The sequence below is a fragment of the Hyla sarda genome, chromosome 10 (assembly GCF_029499605.1).
Source record: "Hyla sarda isolate aHylSar1 chromosome 10, aHylSar1.hap1, whole genome shotgun sequence".
Taxonomy (NCBI): Eukaryota; Metazoa; Chordata; class Amphibia; order Anura; family Hylidae; genus Hyla; species Hyla sarda.
The window spans coordinates 33673993-33700690 of NC_079198.1; the positions used below are offsets into that span (position 1 = coordinate 33673993).

Consider the following 26698-nt stretch of genomic DNA (forward strand, 5'->3'; position numbering starts at 1 on the left):
CCCGGGAACTACTGATATTCTGGCTGGATCAGAGGAGCAGTGGTCGGAGCACTGAAGTAGGGCAGTAAACAGGCATACAGCCTCCAGCCATACACTGTATGGCTGGAGGCTGTATGTCTGTGGGGGGACTATACTGCACCTAATGTGGGGAACTATACTGCACCTAATGTGGGAGAACTACAGCCTAATGTTGGGGAACTGTACAGCACCTAATGTGGGGAACTATACTGCCTAATGTGGGGAACTATACTGCCTAATGTGGGGAACTATACTGCCTAATGTGGGGAAACTATACTGCACCTAATAAGAGGGACTATACTACACCTAATGTGGGGAGCTATACTGCACATAATGTGGGGGACTATACTGCACCTAATGTGGGGGAACTATACTGCACCTAATGTGGGAGAACTACAGCCTAATGTTGGGGAACTGTACAGCACCTAATGTGGGGAACTATACTGCCTAATGTGGGGAACTATACTGCCTAATGTGGGGAACTATACTGCCTAATGTGGGGAAACTATACTGCACCTAATAAGAGGGACTATACTACACCTAATGTGGGGAGCTATACTGCACATAATGTGGGGGACTATACTGCACCTAATGTGGGGGAACTATACTGCACCTAATGTGGGGGAACACTGCTAGCCTAATGTGGGGAGAACTCTGCTGCACCTAATGTGGGAGAACTCTGCTGCACCTAATGTGGGAGAACTCTGCTGCACCTAATGTGGGGGAAACTGTGCTGCACCTAATGTGGGGGGAATTGTGCCGCACCTAACGTGGGGGGGGGGGACTGTGCCGCACCTAACGTGGGGGAACTGTGCCGCACCTAACGTGGGGGGAACTGTGCCACACCTAACGTGGGGGGAACTGTGCTGCACCTAATGTGGGGGCCTTGTATCGACGTTCGCTCAAGTCGCGCTCCCAGCATTCAAGGGCCGGCGATACTACGTCCTGACGCCAGCCCTAGAGCGTGATGTGCGTGAACATCAAGGGGGGGGGGGGCCTCCATGTCCATTTTGCTTTGGGCCCCCAAATTCCTTCAAACGGCCCTTTCTCCGGGTTTCCGGGTCTGGGGACGTGACGTTATCAAGGATCGAGCCAAGGTGAGGCATTAAAATGTGATTGACCACTGCTGCTTATCGCTGAGGGCCAGCTCAAGAGAGTCACATCAGACAATATGTTGGTATTAAAAAAAAATTCTCAGCAGGAAACTCAGAACATGTTCCCAGAGAGCGTTCTCAAAGAGTTTCTGTTTAATTAAGGAAGTACTTTTGGTTTTTTACATTGTACAAAGAAGGAGGTTAGTTATGACATCACAATTAGCATATTACATTTTGATTGGTTGTTCGATTATTGTGTCCGTATATATTAGCATATCTAGTGTCCATTAATTCTTCCATCTTGGGCCTTCTGGCGTTGATCCAAGGTTATTCAGTCACGAGCAGATAGCAAACTCAGGAAAGTGGTGCATAGTTCAACAGATATCTTTTTCCTTCAGCATTAGAAATGACATATAAATATATCAGTATTAATATACGAAATCCAAGAAACACAGCACCAGTCAGGTCACGGATCTTTAAAAAGCTGGGTTGTCTTTATTATCCAAAAATCAGAGCAACGTTTCGGCAGTAGTAGCCTTTATCAAGCATGCTTGATAAAGGCTACTACTGCCGAAACGTTGCTCTGATTTTAACATACTGTTTAAAATGCCGATGCTGCATGAAGATCGCATGGATCCCATGATTGCGGGACCTCTGCAATAAGACATCTTATCTTCTATCCTTTGGATAGGGGATAAGATGTCTAGGGGCAGAGTACTCCTTTAAGTAATATGTAAAATGAAATGCAAGCTACAGGGTCAAGTTTAATATGGGGGATGGAGGAATTGTTGGTGTTCCACACTTCTCATTCCCTTTCTAAAGATGTGTACTGTTTGTGTTGAAGAAGCACTGTTTATTGATAGTAATGAAAATAGAAAAAGATAAATACAGCTCACCACCTCTCCATATAGAAGTATCCAGTGGGCTGTGCTCCAAGTGCATGTGCACCATAAGATGAGGAACAAATGGGAAAATCCCCCAAGATAGTCCAGCACTCCGGAGTATAAAAATATCAACCTTCTTTATTGTTAATCCATAGAGATAAAATCACATAGGCAGTGCAAGTAAAAACCAACCAACGTGTTTCGTATAACCTTTATCAAGGCATAAAGCAAATGAACCTTAGGTAACAAATAAATACACTTGGCTGTAGTAGCACTGCCCTCCTAATCAGAAATCCAAAGGAAACACCACCTGTAGAAAGCAGCCTCCCAGGCACAAGATCGTAGTTGTTAACTTCCTGTATGTTGTCATGATCCATAAGAGTCAAATGGAAAAACCTTTATCTGCATACAAGCAGAATACAAAAACGTATGTGTGAATAGGGGCATACAAAAATCACACACATATGTGAAAGTAAATAAAAAATAAGAAAAAAATATATATGGAAAAAATGCATTATAATGAATAGCAAGTATATAGTTGCACATAAAAATGAATACTATTTAAATAGCGGGGATTGTCACGTGAACCATAAGATATCAAAATCTGACAATATGTCTCTCACTATTGAGCTCCGGATCAATAATGGTGGTATTGTTACTGCATATAGTTATGAAAAAAAACGTGTACAAAAGTGGATCCTTATGGCCTAATTCACATTATACCATCATTGATTATGATCGCAGAACAAAAAAGGGATTCTAACCAAAATAAACATGAATGGATTGTATGTATGTACCACAATGTAAAACAGTTAATAAAAATACATAATATCGGAACGGTAATTCATGCCCCAGAGCATCCTGGTGTCCATTTTAAGGATCCAGAAAACCGGCAGGGCATGACGTTTCTTAACCCAGTTTCCCCCTCCAATGGGTCTTGAAACATGTTCTATAGCAATTACATTGAGTGAAGCCACAGATCCTTCATGATGTTCTCCAAAATGTTTTGACGCACCCGAACATGCCTTTCTATTTGTAGTAATTCGGGAACCAGCAATATGTTCAGATATTCTTTTCTTTAATGATCTACAAGTAGAGCCTACATATTGTTTGGCACATATTGTGCATGTGATACAGTATACCACTTGCGTGGTTGTACAGGAAATATGAGATCGAATATTGAATGATTGTTTCGTAACTCTAGATGTTCCTATGGAAGTTTTATGCATGTATTTGCATATTGCGCATCTGGTATGTCCACAGGGAACATTGCCCTGGTGACGTAACCAGTTTTTATTCATCCTCTGACCACTGTTGTCTACAGAGGTAAAGAGGCTGTGTGACAAGATATTTCCAGTTGTGTTGTTGCGCTTGGCAACCACTCTACAACCATTCTGCAAGATAGACTCCAGGACACTATCTTCACATAGAATCGGTAAATATCTATTCACAATGTTTTTAATGTTGGTAAACCGTTTACTACAGTATATTGTGTGGAGATAGTGGGCGGACATTTGGAACTTTCAGGATGTTGTGAGTTTAGATGTTGGTTGCGTTCTCTGAGTAAATTGGATCTGGGTCTGTTTTTCACTCTGTTTCTAGCTCTTTGTACAATTCCCTGGGGATAACCCCTTTTCCTCCACCTGCTTTCGATAATGTGACATTCTTTCGTGAAGGACTCTTCAGAGGAGAACAAATGTCAAGCTCTGGTAAACTCCCCCAAGATAAATTATTTATAGTGTGGTTTTGGTGTGAACTTTTAGCATGGAGTAAAGAGTTACCGGAGATTTTCTTTCTGTAAAGAGTAGTATCAACTGTATTATTACTTAAATTATCAAAGTGAAATGGAAACGGGATCTGACTGCATAGTGAAATCTAGGTTATCTTCATTATTGTTAACATAGCTCAAAAAGGCTGTCTGAATATTTTGATCCCTAACCTCTCACCACACCGCCAGGACATCATCAATATAACGCCCATACCAGGCGATGTGTTGGAGAAAGGGGTTATTCGGGGTGAAGATGCATCTCTCCTCCCACCACGAAATGTAGAGGTTGGCCAATGAGGGCAAAAATTTGGCCCCCATCAGACAACTCCTCATCTGGAGGAGGAAAGACGCATTGAACCTGAAAAAATTGTTAGTAAGTAAAAATTGAGTGACATCCAAAATATAGTGTTTAAGGTCTCTGGAAAAATTACTATATTTGTCCATATGGTACTGTAACATAAAAAGGGCTCTATTGTGTGGTATACAACCGTACAAAGAAATAACATCAAAAGTCACCCGGGACATATCCGGATACCATTGGAATTCATCCATGATATTGAAAAGTCCTTCTGTATCCCGAATATATCCTGGGATCCTGGTGACCAAGGGCTGTAATAAATTGTCAAGCCAGGATGACAACCTTTCTGTAGCGTACCCAATGCCCACTACTATCGGTCTTAGTGGCGGAGTGAATAGGCCTTTATGCGATTTTGGAAGGCAATGGAATATAGGGCAAACATACTGAAAGTTCCAAATGTCCGCCCACTATCTCCACGCAATATAGTAAACAGTTTACCAACATTAAAAACATAGTGAATAGATATTTACCGATTCTATGTGAAGATAGTGTCCTGGAGTCTATCTTGCAGGATGGTTGTAGATTTGTTGCCAAGAACAACACAATAGGAAATATCTTGTCACCCAGCTTCTTCACCTCTGTAGACAACGGTCACGCCCCTCTCAAAGTCTTGTATTGCCCCGGAAGAAGCCAGTCCCGCTGGCAAAACGTTGGGCTGTTAGGACTCATTCCTCACTTCTTTTGTAAACCACTGGGTATTTATATATATACTATTACATTGTCTTTTTTACTATATATATATAATTATTATATGAACTTGCACTTATATTATGTAAAATCCTCTCATTTTTGTTATGAGCTTTTACTAATGGTCCAGAGTCATGCTGGTTTAAATCTCTTTTGACTCCTGTTTTCAGGAATTGTCATGTCTTTTTTTAAGTAGATTTTATTCTCTTCAATAAAGTTTAATATTTTGTGAACCCTGGTAAACGCTTTCTTTTGTCATGTCATAGTATTCCCTTTCAGAGTGGGGTTATCACTAGTGTAAAGGGAATCCTTTTTTTGCTTGCAGGATGGTTGTAGATTTGTTGCCAAGCGCAACAATACAATAGGAAATATCTTGTCACCCAGCTTCTTTACCTCTGTAGACAATGGTCACGCCCCCTCCCAAAGCCTTGCATTGAGGGGGCAGGACGTGATGTCATGAAGGGGTGGGGCTATGATGTCACAAGCTCCCGGCGCCGGCTCCAGCATTCAGAACAGTTTGTGGAGTGTAAATAGATGAAGAATATGCATACTTATATTGTTTTTAGGTAGCTAAGTTTAGGCATATGAACAAGCTGCAATAAATTATTGGAATCTGAGGAGCCTTGCTTTAATATTTAGTATTAGTTTTTTTTTTCAGTGACTTCTTTTGCTGCCTAACCTGGTGTAAAGCTGTTCTTTTATGACTAATCAAGCAAGGCAGTTAAGAGAAAGTTTCAGGTGTGAAATATTTTAAATTTACATGCTAGAATAGTTTCATAAACATTGATCTACCAAGACACCTACTGCACCTCAAAGCCTTAACCCCTTCATGACCCAGCTAGTTTTGGCATTCATGACCCAGTCCGTTTTTTTTATATCTGACATGTGTCTCTTTAAGTGGTAATAACTTTGAACTGCTTTTACCTGGCAAAGTGATTCAGAGATAGTTTTTTTCGAGACATATTGTACTTTATATTAGTGGTAAATTTTTTGTTGATACATGAACCGATTTTTGTGAATAACTCTAAAATATTGTGAAAAATGTGAGAAATGTTCATTTCTCTATGTTTGAAACTCTCTACTTGTAAGAGAATTAGTCATGCCAAATAAATGTAGTTATTAATTCACATCCTCAACATGTCTACTTTATGTTGGCATAATTTGTTAAACATTCTTTTACTTTTTTACGACATTAGAAGGCTTATATTATTAAAAGCAATTTTTCAATTTTCTACAAAAGTTCAAAAACACATTTTTGGGGGGGAACAATAACATTTTGAATATATGTCTATATATATATATATATATATATATATATATATATATAAAATATACATATATATATATATATATACACATATATAATATATATATATATATACTGTGGTCCCTCAACATACGATGGTAATCCGTTCCAAACGGACCATCGTTTGTTGAAACCATCGTATGTTGAGGGATCCGTGCAATGTAAAGTATAGGACAGTGGTCTACAACCTGCGGACCTCCAGATGTAGCAAAACTACAACACCCAGCATGCCCGGACAGCCGTTGGCTGTCCGGGCATGCTGGGAGTTGTAGTTTTGCAACATCTGGAGGTCCGGAGGTTGAAGACCACTGGTATATTAAGTTGTACTCACCTGTCCCCGCCGCTCCGGACCGTCACCGCTCGTCACCGCTGCCCTGGATGTCGCCTTCCATCGTACTGTTAAAAAGGTAACAAATGTTGACCCTTTATAAAAGATGAAATGCCAGGTGAAATACTGCAAGATAAGGTAATGCGGTGGACCACCAGGTGAATGGCGGGACCACGGGGGTAGCGGTGTAGGTTGGTGGGATCAGATGGTATTACCCCGGGGGCTGGATGGTATTAACCCCTAGTGTCCGTGACACAAGTGTGGTTTTCGGACTGCGGAACACTATATGCCCGGATTCTCCGCTATCCCCATTGCTAGGAGTGAATTGAGAATCCACAACCAGTTATGGTCAAATGGATGCTTTACTGAGTAGAAGAAAGGTGCAATTATCTTCACAGCTAAGGCCAGAATTCCCAGAGAGGTGGCCAGGACCCAGAGGACCTTACAGCTTGCTGGACCAATATACTTGTAATAAGCTTGACTTGAAATTAGACTTGACTTGACTATGTGCAGGACTTAACCAGTTTCAGTGACAACAGACATAGACTTGAGACTTATTGGAGAGAATGTAGCTTTGTGGCCTTCGAGATGCTGATCACTTGCCCTGAGTTCTCTGGTAGCTGAGCTCAGTAAGGTAGCTGGTGGTAAGTGCTAAGAGACAGAATAGTAATGGCCACCCCTTTATATAGTGGGGGGCTGGACTTAAGCGCATTGGTCAAGCTGTGGGTCATAGGTTAACCTCCTACAGGTCCTTTGTACTACCTATACATAAGGATACTGACTAGGCATTAAAGTGATACACACACCTTTATAAAATCAACAGGGGGAGACCTTGCAGGGGAGCCCCCAGGTCACTGAGCACTGAGGGATTAAACCTGGCAGGGCCTAAAGGTAGTGCAGGACCATGTCCTGTACTGGAACATCACAGTAAACTCCCCAATACAGGTCACCTGTCTAACCCCGGTAGAAATACAGGTCACCTGTATAACCCAGGAAGAAGTATAGTGCCACCTACAAAAAATCTAAATAGACAAATCACCAGGTCCAGAAGGCATTCACCTTGGTGTTAAGTGGAATTAAGTAATGTAATAGACAGACCCCTATTATTAATATTCAGGGACTCTATAGTAACAGGGACAGTTCCCCAGGACTGGCGGATGGCAAATGTGGTGCCAATATTTAAAAAGGGGTCAAAAAGTGACCCCGGGTATTATAGACCTGTTCGTTTAACCTCCGTTGTATGTAAATTGTTTGAGGGTTTTCTAAGGGATGCTATTTTGGAGTATCTTGATAAAAATAAATGTATGACTCCATATCAGCATGGCTTTATGAGGGATCGGTCCTGTCAAACTAACCTTATTAGCTTTTATGAGGAGGTAAGCTCCAGACTGGACCAGGGGGAATCGCTGGATGTCGTGTATCTGGATTTTTCCAAAGCATTTGATACGGTTCCACATAAAAGGTTGGTGCATAAAATCAGAAGGATTGGGCTGGGGGAGAATGTGGGTAAGTACCTGGCTCAGTGATAGGAAACAGAGGGTGGTTATTAATGGTACTTATTCTGATTGGGTGACTGTTACTAGTGGGGTCTTGTCTTGGGTCCTGTTTTATTTAATATATTTATTAATGACCTTGTAGAGGGGTTGAATAGTAAAGTAGCAATCTTTGCAGATGATGCTAAATTCTGTAAAGCGGTAAACACAATAGAGGACAGTGCACTGTTACAAATGGATCTGGATAGGTTGGAGATTTGGGCTGGGTAGTAGCAGATGAGGTTCAACACTGATAAATGTAAGGTAATGCACATGGGGAAGAAAAATCAGGGCTTGGATTATGTATTAAATGGGAGCACACTTGGGACGACTAACGTGGAAAAGGACTTGGGAGTCACAGTTAACAGTAAATTTAACTGTAGTTACCAGTGTTGGGCAGCTGCTGCCAAGACAAATAAAATCATGGGGTGCATCAATAGGGGCATAGATGCCCACAACAAGGAAATAATTCTACCGCTGTACAAATAACTAGTCAGACCACACATAGAATACTGTGTACAGTACTGGGCACCAGTGTACAAGAAAGATATAGTGGAGCTGGAGAGGGTTCAAAGACGGGCAACCAGGGTAATACGCGGGAATGGGAGGACATCGGTACCCAGAAAGATTATCAGAATTAGGGTTATTTAGTTTAGAAAAAAGAAGGCTTAGGGGCGACCTTATAACTATGTATAAATATATCAGGGGACCGTACAGAGATCTCTCCCATGAGCTATTTATACCCAGGACTGTATCTATAACAAGGGGGCATCCTCTATGTTTAGAGGAAAGAAGGTTTCTACACCAGCACAGATGGGGATTCTTTACTGTATGAGCAGTGAGACTGTGGAACTCTCTGCCTGAGGAGGTGGTCATGATTAACTCGGTAAAAAGAATTTAAAAGAGGCCTGGATGCATTTTTGGAGAATAATAACATTACAGATTATGGATTCTAGATATATAGGGACAGAAGGTTGATCCAGGGGTCTATTCTGATTGCCATATTTGGGGTAGGAAGGAATATTTACCTCTTGTATGAGGTTTTTTTTGCCTTCCTCTGGATCAACTCAGTAGGGACTCATTAGGCTTATAGGTTGAACTTGATGGACTCTGGTCTTTTTTAAACCTTATGAACTATGTAACTATGTTACTGTTATTAAATAAAATCCACTATATAATCCACTATATATAAACCAATATTCCCCAACTACCTCACCCCCTCAAATACAGTGACCATATAGTGCATATACCAGTTGTACACAGGTTCTGTACATCATATACAGTGACCCCCCAACCTACGATGGCCCCGACATACGATAATTTCAACATACGATGGCCTCTCAGAGGCCATCGCATGTTGAAGGCAGCATCAGCATACAATGCTTTTGTATGTCGGGGCCATCGCATAAACAGCTATCCGGCAGCGCAGACTGCTCCAGCTGCCCCCGGATAGCCGTTTAAGGTGCCCTGTGTGGTCCGGTGATGGTCACTCACCTGCCCCCGGCGCTCCGGGCTGTTCTCTTCAGGATCCCCAGCTCTCCTTCGTCGTCATCACATCGCCACGCACACTGTCCCGTCATCCAATAGGAGCGGCGTGCGCAGCGACGTGATGACGGCGATGAAGAGCGACGATCCCAGGCAGCAGAGAAGTTCCGGAGCAGCGGGTACACCCAGGGGACGCGGCGACAGCGATGGAGAGCAACATGCAGGGCAGCAGTGACAGTCCGGAGCCTCGGGGACAGGTGAGTATAACTTCCTTTTCTTTTCATTGCACGGATCCCTCAACATACTAACGATGGTTCATTTGGAACAAATTACCATTGTATGTTGAGGGACCACTGTATGTGATTATATACAGGACCATATAGAGGTATATACCAGCTATATAAAGATCTGTATACCATATAAGTGATAAAATTATATTTACGGGCTCACAAATACATCTTTTCTGATCAGTGGCGTCCTCTTTCCTTTTATTCTCAATCTGGCTCATACTGTTATGATGTCTTCTTCCAGCCAAATCTTCATATCTTCAGCATCTGTGGGACAAACATGTTAGAGTCTGCATTTTTCCAGTGCCCTCCATTGCTGATCCCCCCTTTACCATTTAAATTTCCACCCCCCCTCTTCTGTACCATTTCAATTTCCCCTGTCTGATTCCCTCTGTGCAATTTCAATCGACCCCCCTTCTGGTAGGGGATGAAATGGCACAGGGGATCAGAGGGGAAAGGGGAATTGAAATAGCACAGGGGGATCGGGAGAGGGGGTTGAAATGGCACAGGGGTATCAGAGGGGGATTGTATCATATTCCAGTTCCCCAGTATGGTATGCTCTCTCATTCATGGCCCTAAAGTATAGCTCACCCCCTCATTCCTAGTCTCTAGTATAGCTCCCACCTCTTTCCTAGACCCAGATTGGCTCCTAATTTTATTTTGAGTCATCAACATGACTTCCCATCTTATTCCAGGCCCCCAACATGGCTTCTCAAATCATTTCTGTCCCACAGCTTTGCTTCCTGTCTGATTTCTATTCTCCATGGTTTCCCATCTCATTCTTACTTCCCAGCATAGCTCATCATCTAATTACAGGTCTCTATCATGGCTCCCTATCTAATTCCTAGACCCCAGCATAGTTTCCGATTTTATTCTTTTAGTTCTCAGCATGGCTTCCCATCTCATCATAGATCACTATCTCATTCATAGTTTATTGAAAGAGCTTGGTTAACCATACATCACACATCATTACACATCATACAATAAATTACAATCATACAGAGCATGACAGTACAATATACAGCACAGGTTACCTTCGCTATACACTATACCACATGCTGCACTAACATTCGGCTCCATCGCTCATTATCGAAATACAAAGTAAAAGAAATCAATGCATTACAATCTGTGATCGGGGAAGGGTGTTGGGTCTATGCTGGTAGGGAGGGGTGGATCACAGGGCCAAACTACTCAGCAAATGTGTGGGGAGGTGGGGAAGTAGAGGGGCTTTAGTCCTCTTCTTCATCGACGTCCGGACTGTCCCAGATGTTATAGTTTCTAAGCAGGCAATCTGCGGCAGTCCCGGACAGACATGTCCTCCCTGTTGAAGATAAGGTGGTTCCTGGCAAACCATATAGCGTCCTTTAAACAGTTCATGAGGCGCCAGGCCTCCTGGATGGCCTCCACGTCGTGAACCCCAGGAAAAAGTCCATAAAGCACCGAATGGTAATCTCATTCATAGTCCCCATCATTTCTTCTCCTCTCATTTCTGGCCCCAAGCATGGCTCTACTGATTTGATCCCACCAGCATAGCTCTAACTCTCTTATTGCACTGGTAGCAGTGAGCAGGATGCAAGAGGCACTGGGGGAGCACTGGAGGTAGGTAAAGGTTTATTTTTTTTTATTTTTTTTAATAAAAGACAGAATGGGCATATTAAAGGAAAACTGTCAGCCTTTTCACCCACACTACACCCAATACACCGGGTTATAGTGTGGCTGAACAGGAGTCCAACGAGGGGTCACTTACTTAAATATGTCCAGTAGGTCCTGAGATATGTCCCCCAGAAGATCCTCTGCCAAATTCAGTGAATCGCACACAGGAGGTGGGGCTCTGCCCACTCAATTTACATATTCATTGTCTGTAACTCCACTTCACTAGGATATGGGGGGGAGGGTATCCACCCACTCAATTTACATATTAATTGTCTGTGACACCACTTCACTAGGATATAAGGGGAGGGGCTCGTCCCACTCAATTTACATATTCATTGTTTGTGAGTCCACTTCACTAGAATATGGAACCACAGAACATGAATATCTAAAGTAAGTGGGCGGAGCCCAGCCTCCTGTCCGCGAATCACTGAGCAGAGGATCTTCTAGGGGACATATTTCAGGACCTACTGGACATATTTAAGTATTGTTCGCTCACACTATAACCCAGTGTATTGGGATCAGTGTGGGTGAACAGGCTGACATAGCCAGAGTACCCCTTAAATTCAATGTGTTTCCTATAAATGTTTCTATTTTGTGATTTAAAATTTTAGTATATTTTTATGCAAAAATATGTTCTACCGGAATCCTCATGAACAGAGACATAATTGTCTGGCCCAGAGCCAATTGACATAGTTTCATAGTTTATTAGGTTGAAAAAAAGACAGTCGATCAAGTTTACCCTGAAACCCCCATCAGGCTTATGCCAATTGCCTCATGACAGAGGAAAAATTCCTTTCCTCCTCCAATATGGCGATCAGAATAAATCCCCGGATCAACATTCTATCCATATAAATCTAGTATCCATAACTTGTTATAGTATATTTTTCCCCCAAAAAACTTTCAAGCCCCTCGAACCTGTTTATTGAGTCAGCCATCACAACATTATGTGGCAGAGAGTTCCATAGACTCACTGCTCTTACAGTAAAGAATCCCCATCTGTGATGATGGTGAAACCCCTCCCCTGGGCCTGAGGGCTAGTGAATGGCCTCTCCTCTTAATCCTTTGGGCTGGGTAGGGGAATGCGCCAGAGGTGCTCCTGTTTGTGGTGGTGGTGGAGCCCCTGGCTCTTCTTCTCTGGCAAAATCCTGACTACCATGGTATATTCCTGAGTGAGAGAGAGAACTGTCTCGGTCTCTTTATGTCTCATGATCCTTATGTCCTGGGCCATAGCTGTGATTGATCGTTTCGGGGATTAGTTTGCTTTATGAATAAATTGAACAAAGTCTACCTACATGCCTTTGCGACTTGGGTTCTCTGTATGGGCTATCAGTGTTTATACATTTTAAATACCTGGGAATTTTTATTCATAGGGTTCAGGGTGTGGTGCACCTTACTTTTGGCATTATCGGGGAGAAATATTTGCATAAAATTATAGTTCCACCTAAGTTTATACCTAAGTTACTTACTGGAGCACTCTTCTAACCCAGTACCGGCCTCCTTCTTTCTATCCCTGGACTCTCTTCTGCCATCTTTTATTTGGGGGGCTCATAGCTCTAAACTGTGGCTTTAACATAGTAACATAGTTCATAAGGTTGAAAAAAGACCAGAGTCCATCAAGTTCAACCTATATCCCTAATGAGTCCCTACTGAGTTTATCCAGAGGAAGGCAAAAAGCCCTCATACTAGAGGTAAAAATTCCTTCCCAGACCCTTTTTGAACTCTTTTACAGAGTTCACCATGACCACCTCCTCAGGCAGAGAATTCCACAGTCTCACTGCTTTTACAGTAGAGAAGCCCTGTCTGTGCTGGTGTAGAAACCTTCTTTCATCTAGACATAGAGGATGACCCCTTGTTTAAGATACAGTCCTGGGTTTAAATAGATCATGGGAGAGATCTCTGTACGGTCCCCTGATATATTTATACATAGTTATTAAGTCTCCCCTAAGCCTTATTTTTTCTAAACAAAATAACTCTAATACTGTAATCTTTCTGGGTACGTATTACCCTGGTTCAAACCCTCTCCAGCTCCACTATATCTTTCTTGTACACTGGTGCCCAGTACTGTACACAGTATTCTATGTGTGGTCTGACTAGTGATTTGTAAAGCGGTAGAATTATTTCCTTGTTGTGGGCATCTATGCCCCTGTTGATGCACCCCATGATTTTATTTGCCTTGGCAGCAGCTGCCCGACACTGGTTACTACAGCTAAATTTACTATTACCTAAGACTCCTAAGTCCTTTTCCATGTCAGTCGTCCCAAATGTTTTTCCATTTAATACATAATCCCAGATTTTTCTTCCCCATGTGCATTACCTTACATTTATCAGTGTTGAACCTCATCTACCACTTCCCAGCCCAAACCTTCAACCTTCAACCTATCCAGAACCATTTGTAACAGTGCACTGTCCTCTATAGTGTTTACCGCTTGACAGAGTTTAGTATCATCTGCAAAGATTGCTATTCAACCCCTCTTCAAGGTCATTAATGAATATATTAAATAGGACAGGACCCAAGACGGACCCCTGTGGTACCCCACTAGTAACAGTCACCCAATCAGAATAAGTACCATTAATAACCACCCTCTGTTTCCTATCACTGAGCCAGTTACTTACCCAATTACACACATTCTCCCCCAGCCCAATCCTTCTCATTTTATGCACCAACCTTTTATGAGGAACCGTATCAAATGCTTTGGAAAAATCCAGATACACGACATCCAGCGATTCCCCCTGGTCCAGTCTGGAGCTTACCTCCTCATAAAAGCTGATCAGGTTAGTTTGACCGGACCGATCCCTCATAAAGCCATGCTGATATGGAGTCATACATTTATTTTTATCAAGATACTCCAAAATAGCATCCCTTAGAAAACCCTCAAACAATTTACATACAACGGAGGTTAAACGAACAGGTCTATAATTCCCGGGGTCACTTTTTGACCCCTTTTTAAATATTGGCACCACATTTGTCATGCGCCATTCCTGGGGAACAGTCCCTGTCCCTATAGAATCCCTGAATATTAAAAATAGGGGTCTGTCTATTACATTACTTAATTAATTTAGAACACGTGGGTGAATGCCATCTGGACCTTGTGATTTTGTCTATTTAGATTTTTTGTAGGCGGCACTGTACTTTTTTTGTAGGCGGTACTGTACTACTGTGTGGGATTTACTCCAGCACTGCTCCGGACTAATGAAGCAGCGCTGAAGACCGCTTACGGGTATAGTAGGAAATCACGCACATGCACAGTATCGGCCGGGATGAGAAGGAGAGTGTAAGACATTATCTGAATATTCATTAGCCGGGCGGTGCTGCGGGCCGGGCGGCGGTTATGTTACAGTGCCAGATGATGGCAGTAACCCCGCCTGTGCCAGTTAGCAGCTAATTTAAATATACAGAAAAACTCCTATAACGGGCAAATGGCGCAGCGCATCCGGTACCGGTGGATAGTGCGGGAGAAAACATATGACAGTTTTCCTTTAAAATATCAGTTGTATTTTGTAGGTATGATGGTAACGATTCAACAATTGGTTTGTTGTATTGTCTTTGGTTTGGGTTTATATATTTTTATGGTTTTATCACGACTAATTGTCTTTTAAATCTTGTTCTCTTTTTGGTCTTCCTTTTCTTTTTCTTTCTTTTTCTCTCTCTTGGTCTCTGTATTTTTGCTTTCTTCTTGTTTTCTTCTTTTTATCCACAGAGATCAGAATTCTCGCGGACTTGGAATTACATCAGTATATCTACATCCGACTAAGGATACTATTAGGCTACACTTTAACTAGTTTACATTATTCCATGCGATTTAAGCTATTGTTGGCCCCAATGGTATATTACTTATCTTTATCATAGGGTTAGTACACTTACACGTATGAATCATTTTTCACCTACTTAAAACGTTATTATTACATGCACCACCCCTATGGGTTGTTAGTATTGTACCTTCTATTACTGTACACTTTTGGTAATTATTACATTATGTATTTAACACCTCATATTTTTACAACGCAGCATTTTAATTCACCACAGTGTGGTCTCGGTACCACCATGCTTTGGTGGACCGTGTTCACACTGATATTAATGATAATTTATATATGTGTCTATTAGTATGTTATTTGTGTGTGATCACTGCTTGCAGCAGCTAATTTAAATATACAGAAAAACTCCTATAACGGGCAAATGGCGCAGCGCATCCGGTACCGGTGGATAGTGCGGGAGAAAACATATGACAGTTTTCCTTTAAAATATCAGTTGTATTTTGTAGGTATGATGGTAACGATTCAACAATTGGTTTGTTGTATTGTCTTTGGTTTGGGTTTATATATTTTTATGGTTTTATCACGACTAATTGTCTTTTAAATCTTGTTCTCTTTTTGGTTTTCCTTTTCTTTTTCTTTCTTTTTCTCTCTCTTGGTCTCTGTATTTTTGCTTTCTTCTTGTTTTCTTCTTTTTATCCACAGAGATCAGAATTCTCGCGGACTTGGAATTACATCAGTATATCTACATCCGACTAAGGATACTATTAGGCTACACTTTAACTAGTTTACATTATTCCATGCGATTTAAGCTATTGTTGGCCCCAATGGTATATTACTTATCTTTATCATAGGGTTAGTACACTTACACGTATGAATCATTTTTCACCTACTTAAAACGTTATTATTACATGCACCACCCCTATGGGTTGTTAGTATTGTACCTTCTATTACTGTACACTTTTGGTAATTATTACATTATGTATTTAACACCTCATATTTTTACAACGCAGCATTTTAATTCACCACAGTGTGGTCTCGGTACCACCATGCTTTGGTGGACCGTGTTCACACTGATATTAATGATAATTTATATATGTGTCTATTAGTATGTTATTTGTGTGTGATCACTGCTTGCAGCAGCTAATTTAAATATACAGAAAAACTCCTATAACGGGCAAATGGCGCAGCGCATCCGGTACCGGTGGATAGTGCGGGAGAAAACATATGACAGTTTTCCTTTAAAATATCAGTTGTATTTTGTAGGTATGATGGTAACGATTCAACAATTGGTTTGTTGTATTGTCTTTGGTTTGGGTTTATATATTTTTATGGTTTTATCACGACTAATTGTCTTTTAAATCTTGTTCTCTTTTTGGTCTTCCTTTTCTTTTTCTTTCTTTTTCTCTCTCTTGGTCTCTGTATTTTTGCTTTCTTCTTGTTTTCTTCTTTTTATCCACAGAGATCAGAATTCTCGCGGACTTGGAATTACATCAGTATATCTACATCCGACTAAGGATACTATTAGGCTACACTTTAACTAGTTTACATTATTCCATGCGATTTAAGCTATTGTTGGCCCCAATGGTATATTACTTATCTTTATCATAGGGTTAGTACACTTACACGTATGAATCATTTTTCACCTACTTAAAACGTTATTATTACATGCACCACCCCTATGGGTTGTTAGTATTGTACCTTCTATTACTGTACACTTTTGGTAATTATTACATTATGTATTTAACACCTCATATTTTTACAACGCAGCATTTTAATTCACCACAGTGTGGTCTCGGTACCACCATGCTTTGGTGGACCGTGTTCACACTGATATTAATGATAATTTATATATGTGTCTATTAGTATGTTATTTGTGTGTGATCACTGCTTGCAGCACTTTTGCACTTGTGACTTGCAATTGTGGCTTGTTTTTTTCAAATTGTTTGTCCTTGGTCTCAATGTCTGCCAATTTAACAATTATATACTAAGTCCCATGGTATTATTGCGCATGCATCAAAGTCCGGTGTTTACGCCAGCTTCTGGTCCTCACTGCGCATGCGCCCACCTTAGATGGGATGAAGGAGGTGCGCACACGTCATTGCGTTGACACACACATGCGCAGTGGATTCCAAGATGGTGCAGATGACCTGAACATACGAACACAGCAGTGTTCAGCTGTATTTAATAAGTAATGTGGATAAACTCTGATTTGATTGGTTGAGTTTCTCTATATATATACTATACTTTTACCTCCCTAACAAACCCCCTGAGGAAGTGAGCGAAATGGCGTAGGGTTTAGGCTCAGATCGGTTGTGAGTATAACATAGTGTCAGATGGATAGAGGGACGGTTCATGATTATGAATTTTTTTGTGTGAGAAATCAGTGTTCTAATGTTTATGGATGTGCTTTTTTCTCTCCCATGGTCTTCTATGGAAGAGAAATGCTAAGATTACATGGAAAATCGCACACTGAAAACTGCTTCCAAAGAGGGGAAACCCAGGCTTAGGAAATCCCCCTCAATATGGTTGTGTATTCCATACTCCGTCATGGTCCTGGCTTAGATATAATAGGTAAAAAGTAAAAAACACATCCCATTTTCACCTCATGTAAAGTAGAAAACCTCTTAAAGTATTATTTTTTTATATAACAAATATAACAATTTTTTTTATATAAGAAATCATATATTAAAGTGTATTACTTGCAAGCAAACTTCATACTATAGATACTGCACACACAAATTCAGAGTACACAGTATACAGTATGGTCTGAGGTATCAGGGTATTATTTTTATTCCAACCATGAGACAAAGAGCCACTGAAAGGTTTCGGGGCAGTCCCTTTTATCTGTTGCAGACTGGTTTTAAATAAAAAATACTACTGATATAGGTTAATTTCTGCTTTCACAATGCCAGGACCAGGCTGTCCATTTTATAACATCTGGTATAGCAAATAAGCACCAAACAAGCTCAAACTATCTTTAAAAATAGATGTGAACGGGATTGGGCAGCTAAACCAAGGCACAAGGAAAAACACAATATATATATATTGCCAGATGAGTACTGGTGTGGTAAAGTTATGTATCCTATATAACCTGAATCAAATAAAATATGTACAAGGGGGGCACTGTCCTCAAGTCTGGTCTTAGGTATTTCTATATATGAATACGTATATATAATCTGTCAGAATAATAGTGAAAAATATATTACATTTATTTATAATCAATATACATGTATGTAGTAGGCACAGTCTGCAGGGCCCTTGCAGACATGCTGATGAGATGATAAATGTATAGTACATACAGCATTAAAGAATATTTATAAAACTTATAAAATATATAAAAAATGAATATAAAAAGGTGAATATAAAAGAACATATACAGCTTATAATATGCAATGTTAAACTGGCCAATATATCTTTTGTGTTCATAGATTTAGCATAGTTAGTGGTAGAGGGGATAGTCAGCAATAGTTTTAAAATACCCCAAAAGTATTTTCTGTAGTGTAGTTGTATTATACAATACTGGTAAGTTCTATTCACTAATGTCTTAGATTCCTGTGGAGGTGAATAGTTAAATGGTTTTGATACTATGTATCATGAAAGTCTTCCTTTTAGGTAGACCATGAGTATACACAGTATCTTCTGTGTTTCTCACCGCTCCGGATGGGGTCCCACAGCTCCCTCACACTTACCCGATGCGGCTTTCTGTTTAGACGTCTGGCCGCTGCTGCTTCTGGGGGTCGCCAGTGTCTGTATGCCTGGGGAGGGAGAGGTTTGGTGGCGGCCGTGAGATGGATCTTGCAAAGAGGCAGTGGCGTGCTGCAAGGGAAACAGCGGCGTCTCCCACGTGTGGTGAGGACGCTGAGACTTGCAGGTGCTGAAGTTGTAAGTGAACTTAGATATATGGCCGTATAACAATCAATGTTATGTCTATATATCGCTGTATATTGTAGGCTAGACGCGTTTCAAGATTTTACTCAATCTGTTTTTCAATAGCATTGTTTGACCGAGATTCTGAGGTTCTATTTATGGAACACATTTGTGTTTGAATGGTTGGATCTCTGACTGATTAGATCTCTGATTTAGGTGTGTGAGAAACTCCAGACTTCCTTCATCATGTCCAGGTGTCTAGAGGCGAGTCTTGGTAGTACATCGACATTGAAGCAAGGAAACATAGAAAAATAAATGTGTATATATGTATATATATATTGAATCAAAAGTGTGTTTAAAAAAATTGTGATATATTGCATATACAAAGATTAACATGTGAAAAGATGAGGTATCATGCTGATAAATGAGAATGGGAATGGAGAATGGGACAGTTGCTTAAATGGTTTAAAAAATATTGAAAACATTTTTTTGTGTACCTGGTATATGTCTAGGTATACAATGATATACTGCATACAAAATTTACAAAACCAAATAATCATATTGCATATTTAGACATGAGAACTTCATGTTAATTAAACTATTCATAGTTATTACATGTATTCACAATATATGACTTAATATATTGTTGGTGTGGTGCTTATATATTATTAGGGGAGGTCAGGTTATAGTGTGGGGGGAGTCGAGGTGCTGATAACAGCCTGGCTCTCGACTTTAAACCAAACCTGCCTCCAACTAAATGAAACCAAATATTTCATGTTCAGCATTAAGTCCCTTGGGAACTAGGGTTCCCATCTCATATATGAATTTGGATTCTACTCTAGACATTTTTTAATATAAAATTGCCCTCCTCCATTCTGGTTGTACAGTTTGTATGGTTGCATATTGTGTACCTCTGATGTGACAGCATTCTTTGTAGTGGGCGGATAGTGTATGTTTGTCGTATCCTCTTTTTATATTATAGAAGTGTTCTGCGATGCGTTTTTTGAATGTATGTGATGTGTGACCTATATATTGTTTGTTACAGGGACAGGTAATGATGTATATGACATTTTACTGTTGCATGTGAGAAGTTCTTTAATCTTGTGTTCCTTGGAATTTGCAGTGGAAGTGACTGATTTTGTTTTTCTTGGAAAGTTTGTGATTTTCCAGTTATTACATTGATTGCATCTATGGAAACCTGTTGTACCTGTTAAAGTGGATTGGTATTTGGTACCCTGTACCACTTTAGTCAGTTTGTGTTACGCCGAGCGCTCCGGGTCCCCGCTCCTCCCCGGAGCGCTCGCAACTTCCTCGCAATCGCAGCACCCCGGTCAGACCTGCTGACCGGGTGCGCTGCGATACCTCTCCCAGCCGGGATGCGATTCGCGATGCGGGTGGCGCCCGCTCGCGATGCGCACCCCGGCTCCCGTACCTGACTCGCTCTCCGTCGGTCCTGTCCCGGCGCGCGCGGCCCCACTCCTTAGGGCGCGCGCGCGCCGGGTCTCTACGATTTAAAGGGCCACTGCGCCGCTGATTGGCGCAGTTGGCTTAATTAGTTTATTCACCTGTGCACTTCCCTATATAACCTCACTTCCCCTTTCCTTCCTTGCCGGATCTTGTTGCCATCGTGCCAGTGAAAGCGTTTCCCAGTGTGTTCCTAGCCTGTGTTCCAGACCTCCTGCCGTTGCCCCTGACTACGATCCTTGCTGCCTGCCCCGACCTTCTGCTACGTCCGACCTTGCTCTTGTCTACTCCCTTGTACCGCGCCTATCTTCAGCAGTCAGAGAGGTTGAGCCGTTGCTAGTGGATACGACCTGGTTGCTACCGCCGCTGCAAGACCATCCCGCTTTGCGGCGGGCTCTGGTGAAAACCAGTAGCAGCTTAGAACCGGTCCACTAGCACGGTCCATGCCAATCCCTCTCTGGCACAGAGGATCCACCTCCTGCCAGCCGAATCGTGACAGTAGATCCGGCCATGGATCCCGCTGAAGTTCCACTGCCAGTTGTCGCCGACCTCACCACGGTGGTCGCCCAGCAGTCGCAACAGATAGCGCAACAAGGCCACCAGCTGTCTCAACTGACCGTGATGCTACAGCAGCTACTACCACAGCTTCAGCAATCATCTCCTCCGCCAGCTCCTGCACCTCCTCCGCAGCGAGTGGCCGCTTCCGGCCTACGACTTTCCTTGCCGGATAAATTTGATGGGGACTCTAAGTTTTGCCGTGGCTTTCTTTCACAATGTTCCCTGCACTTGGAGATGATGTCGGACCAGTTTCCTACTGAAAGGTCTAAGGTGGCTTTCGTAGTCAGCCTTCTGTCTGGGAAAGCTCTGTCATGGGCCACACCGCTCTGGGACCGCAATGACCCCGTCACTGCCTCTGTACACTCCTTCTTCTCGGAAATTCGAAGTGTCTTTGAGGAACCTGCCCGAGCCTCTTCTGCTGAGACTGCCCTGCTGAACCTGGTCCAGGGTAATTCTTCCGTTGGCGAGTACGCCATCCAATTCCGTACTCTTGCTTCCGAATTATCCTGGAATAATGAGGCCCTCTGCGCGACCTTTAAAAAAGGCCTATCCAGCAACATTAAAGATGTTCTGGCCGCACGAGAAATTCCTGCTAACCTGCATGAACTCATTCATCTTGCCACTCGCATTGACATGCGTTTTTCCGAAAGGCGTCAGGAGCTCCGCCAGGATATGGACTTTGTTCGCACGAGGCGTTTTTTCTCCCCGGCTCCTCTCTCCTCTGGTCCTCTGCAATCCGTTCCTGTGCCTCCCGCCGTGGAGGCTATGCAAGTTGACCGGTCTCGCTTGACACCTCAAGAGAGGACACGACGCCGCATGGAGAATCTTTGCCTGTACTGTGCCGGTACCGAACACTTCCTGAAGGATTGTCCTATCCGTCCTCCCCGCCTGGAAAGACGTACGCTGACTCCGCACAAAGGTGAGACAGTTCTTGATGTCAACTCTGCTTCTCCACGCCTTACTGTGCCTGTGCGGATATCTGCCTCTACCTTCTCCTTCTCTACTAAGGCCTTCTTGGATTCCGGATCTGCAGGAAATTTTATTTTGGCCTCTCTCATCAACAGGTTCAACATCCCAGTGACCAGTCTCGCCAGACCCCTCTACATCAATTGTGTTAACAATGAAAGATTGGACTGTGCCGTGCGTTACCGCACGGAACACCTCCTAATGTGCATCGGACCTCATCACGAAAAAATTGAGTTTTTGGTCCTCTCCAATTGCACTTCCGAAATTCTCCTTGGACTACCGTGGCTTCAACGCCATTCCCCAACCCTTGATTGGTCCACAGGAGAGATCAAGAGCTGGGGTACTTCTTGTTTCAAGGACTGTCTTAAACCGGTTCCCAGTACTCCCTGCCGTGACCCTGTGGTTCCCCCTGTAACCGGTCTTCCTAAGGCTTATATGGACTATGCTGACGTATTTTGCAAAAAGCAAGCTGAGACTCTACCTCCTCACAGGCCTTTTGACTGTCCTATTGACCTCCTCCCGGGCACTACTCCACCCCGGGGCAGAATTTATCCTCTGTCCGCCCCAGAGACGCTTGCTATGTCTGAATACATCCAGGAAAATTTAAAAAAGGGGTTTATCCGCAAATCCTCCTCTCCTGCCGGAGCTGGATTTTTCTTTGTGTCCAAAAAAGATGGCTCCCTACGTCCTTGCATTGATTACCGCGGACTTAATAAAATCACGGTAAAAAAACGCTACCCCCTACCTCTTATCTCTGAACTCTTTGATCGCCTTCAAGGTGCCCACATCTTTACCAAACTGGACTTAAGAGGTGCATATAATCTCATCCGCATCAGGGAGGGGGACGAATGGAAAACTGCATTTAACACCAGAGATGGACACTTTGAGTATCTGGTCATGCCCTTTGGCCTGTGCAACGCCCCTGCCGTCTTCCAAGACTTTGTTAATGAAATTTTTCGTGATCTCTTATATTCCTGTGTTGTTGTGTATCTGGACGATATTCTGATTTTTTCTGCCAACTTAGAAGAACATCGACAGCATGTCCGCATGGTTCTTCAGAGACTTCGAGACAATCAACTCTATGCCAAAATGGAGAAATGTCTGTTTGAATGTCAATCTCTTCCTTTCCTAGGATACTTGGTCTCTGGCCAGGGACTACAAATGGACCCAGATAAACTCTCTGCCGTCTTAGATTGGCCACGCCCCTCCGGACTACGTGCTATCCAACGTTTTTTGGGGTTCGCCAATTATTACAGACAATTCATTCCACATTTTTCCACTATTGTGGCTCCTATCGTGGCTTTAACCAAGAAGAATGCCAATCCTAAGTCCTGGTCTCCCCAAGCGGAAGACGCATTTAAACGGCTCAAGTCTGCCTTTTCTTCTGCTCCCGTGCTCTCCAGACCTGACCCATCTAAACCCTTCCTATTGGAGGTTGATGCCTCCTCAGTGGGAGCTGGAGCGGTCCTTCTACAAAAAAATTCTTCCGGGCATGCTGTTACTTGTGGGTTTTTTTCTAGGACCTTCTCTCCGGCGGAGAGGAACTACTCCATCGGGGATCGAGAACTACTGGCCATTAAATTGGCACTTGAGGAATGGAGGCATCTGCTGGAGGGATCAAAATTTCCAGTTATCATTTTCACCGATCACAAGAATCTCTCCTATCTCCAGTCTGCCCAACGGCTGAATCCTCGCCAGGCCAGGTGGTCGTTGTTCTTTGCCCGTTTTAACTTTGAAATTCATTTTCGCCCTGCCGACAAGAACATTAGGGCCGATGCTCTCTCTCGTTCCTCGGATGCCTCGGAAGTAGAGGTCTCTCCGCAACACATCATTCCTCCTGACTGTCTGATCTCCTCTTCTCCAGCCTCCATCAGGCAAACTCCTCCAGGGAAGACCTTCGTTTCTCCACGCCAACGTCTCGGGATTCTCAAATGGGGTCACTCCTCCCACCTCGCAGGCCATGCGGGCATCAAAAAGTCCTTGCAACTCATCTCTCGTTTCTATTGGTGGCCAACTCTGGAAACAGATGTTGTTGATTTTGTGCGGGCCTGTACTGTCTGTGCCCGGGATAAGACTCCTCGCCAGAAGCCTGCTGGTCTCCTTCACCCTCTGCCTGTCCCCGAACAGCCTTGGTCTCTGATTGGTATGGACTTTATTACAGACCTACCCCCATCCCGTGGCAACACTGTTGTTTGGGTGGTCGTTGATCGATTTTCCAAGATGGCACATTTTATTCCTCTTCCTGGTCTTCCTTCAGCGCCTCAGTTGGCAAAACAATTTTTTGTACACATTTTTCGTCTTCACGGTTTGCCCACGCAGATTGTCTCGGATAGAGGTGTCCAATTCGTGTCAAAATTCTGGAGGGCTCTCTGTAAACAACTCAAGATTAAATTAAACTTCTCTTCTGCTTATCATCCTCAATCCAATGGGCAAGTAGAAAGAATTAACCAGGTCCTGGGTGACTATTTACGGCATTTTGTTTCCTCCCGCCAGGATGACTGGGCAGACCTTCTACCTTGGGCCGAATTCTCGTACAACTTTAGAGTCTCTGAATCTTCTGCTAAATCCCCATTTTTCGTGGTGTACGGCCGTCACCCTCTTCCCCCCCTCCCTATTCCCTTGTCCTCTGGTTTGCCCGCTGTAGATGAAGTGACTCGTGATCTTTCCACCATATGGAAAGAGACCCAAAATTCTCTTTTACAGGCTTCATCTCGCATGAAAAAGTTTGCCGATAAGAAAAGAAGAGCTCCCCCCATCTTTGCTCCCGGAGACAAGGTATGGCTCTCCGCTAAATATGTCCGCTTTCGTGTCCCCAGTTACAAACTGGGACCACGCTATCTTGGTCCTTTCAAAGTCTTGTGCCAGATTAATCCTGTCTCTTACAAACTCCTTCTTCCTCCTTCTTTTCGTATTCCCAATGCCTTCCATGTCTCTCTCCTTAAACCACTCATCATCAACCGTTTCTCTCCCAAACTTGTTTCTCCCACTCCTGTTTCCGGTTCTTCTGACATCTTCTCCGTAAAGGAGATACTGGCCTCCAAGACGGTCAGAGGAAAAAGATTTTTTTTGGTAGATTGGGAGGGCTGTGGTCCTGAAGAGAGATCCTGGGAACCTGAGGACAACATCCTAGACAAAAGTCTGGTCCTCAGGTTCTCAGGCTCCAAGAAGAGGGGGAGACCCAAGGGGGGGGGTACTGTTACGCCGAGCGCTCCGGGTCCCCGCTCCTCCCCGGAGCGCTCGCAACTTCCTCGCAATCGCAGCACCCCGGTCAGACCTGCTGACCGGGTGCGCTGCGATACCTCTCCCAGCCGGGATGCGATTCGCGATGCGGGTGGCGCCCGCTCGCGATGCGCACCCCGGCTCCCGTACCTGACTCGCTCTCCGTCGGTCCTGTCCCGGCGCGCGCGGCCCCGCTCCTTAGGGCGCGCGCGCGCCGGGTCTCTACGATTTAAAGGGCCACTGCGCCGCTGATTGGCGCAGTTGGCTTAATTAGTTTATTCACCTGTGCACTTCCCTATATAACCTCACTTCCCCTTTCCTTCCTTGCCGGATCTTGTTGCCATCGTGCCAGTGAAAGCGTTTCCCAGTGTGTTCCTAGCCTGTGTTCCAGACCTCCTGCCGTTGCCCCTGACTACGATCCTTGCTGCCTGCCCCGACCTTCTGCTACGTCCGACCTTGCTCTTGTCTACTCCCTTGTACCGCGCCTATCTTCAGCAGTCAGAGAGGTTGAGCCGTTGCTAGTGGATACGACCTGGTTGCTACCGCCGCTGCAAGACCATCCCGCTTTGCGGCGGGCTCTGGTGAAAACCAGTAGCAGCTTAGAACCGGTCCACTAGCACGGTCCACGCCAATCCCTCTCTGGCACAGAGGATCCACCTCCTGCCAGCCGAATCGTGACAGTTTGGTAGTAAGTGCTATTTTTAATCCTAAATTGGGTGCTTATGTATAAAAAACTGGTGCTTTTGAGGGAAGTGAGGGTCCTATTTTTTTATCTGCTTGTAACAGATGCTAATGTTTATTGATTATTTTTTTGATTTGACGATGTGATATGTTGAATGGTAGTATTAAGTTAGCTTGTTGTTCTGTTCTGTCTGGTTTTGTTTGTTTTTCTGTAAAAATTCATCACGGTTGTGTGTCCTAGCTGTGTGTAATGAATTTTGCAGAAGTTGAAAAAGATATTGTTTTTGTTGAAATTGTTCCATTAATGTTTCGGCTTCTTTTTCAAAATTTTGGGTGTCTGTACAGTTACGTTTGATGCGTCGATATTGTCCGTATGGTATATTAATCAGCCACTGAGGTAGATGACCGCTGTCAAACCTAATATAACTATTTTTAGATGTAGGTTTATGATATGTACTGCATGTTAACCTGTTGTTTGTGACTGTGATTTTTAGGTCTAAAATTCTATTGTGTGTAAATCGATGGTCGGTGTGAAATTGAGATTGAATGTGTTTGTATTGAGTTGTTTTATGAAGGTTTCTAGATGTTGAAGGGTTCCATTCCATATTATAATGATTTCGTCTATAAATCTCTTCCAGAGGACTAGGTTTGCCTCCAGGTCCAGGGTCAATGTGAGTTCTTCCTAGTAGGCCATGAATAGATTTGCGAAACTGGGTAGTTAAGACAAAAATAATTGTGAGATAAGATGTGATTTATGCTTTCTAATATGAATTGGATCTGATTTTGTGGT

At 43.1% G+C, this 26698-nt stretch overlaps 1 long non-coding RNA gene across 1 annotated transcript; it reads right to left on the bottom strand.

The window, feature by feature from the left end:
* Nucleotides 1-1405: 1405 nt before the first annotated feature.
* On the bottom strand, nt 1406-18972 carry LOC130294194 (uncharacterized). The gene is made up of 3 exons (XR_008848425.1): nt 18843-18972; nt 6447-6511; nt 1406-1504 (listed from the first exon to the last, which is right to left on the bottom strand). It is a non-coding gene; the product is annotated as an uncharacterized LOC130294194 (long non-coding RNA).
* Nucleotides 18973-26698: the final 7726 nt, after the last annotated feature.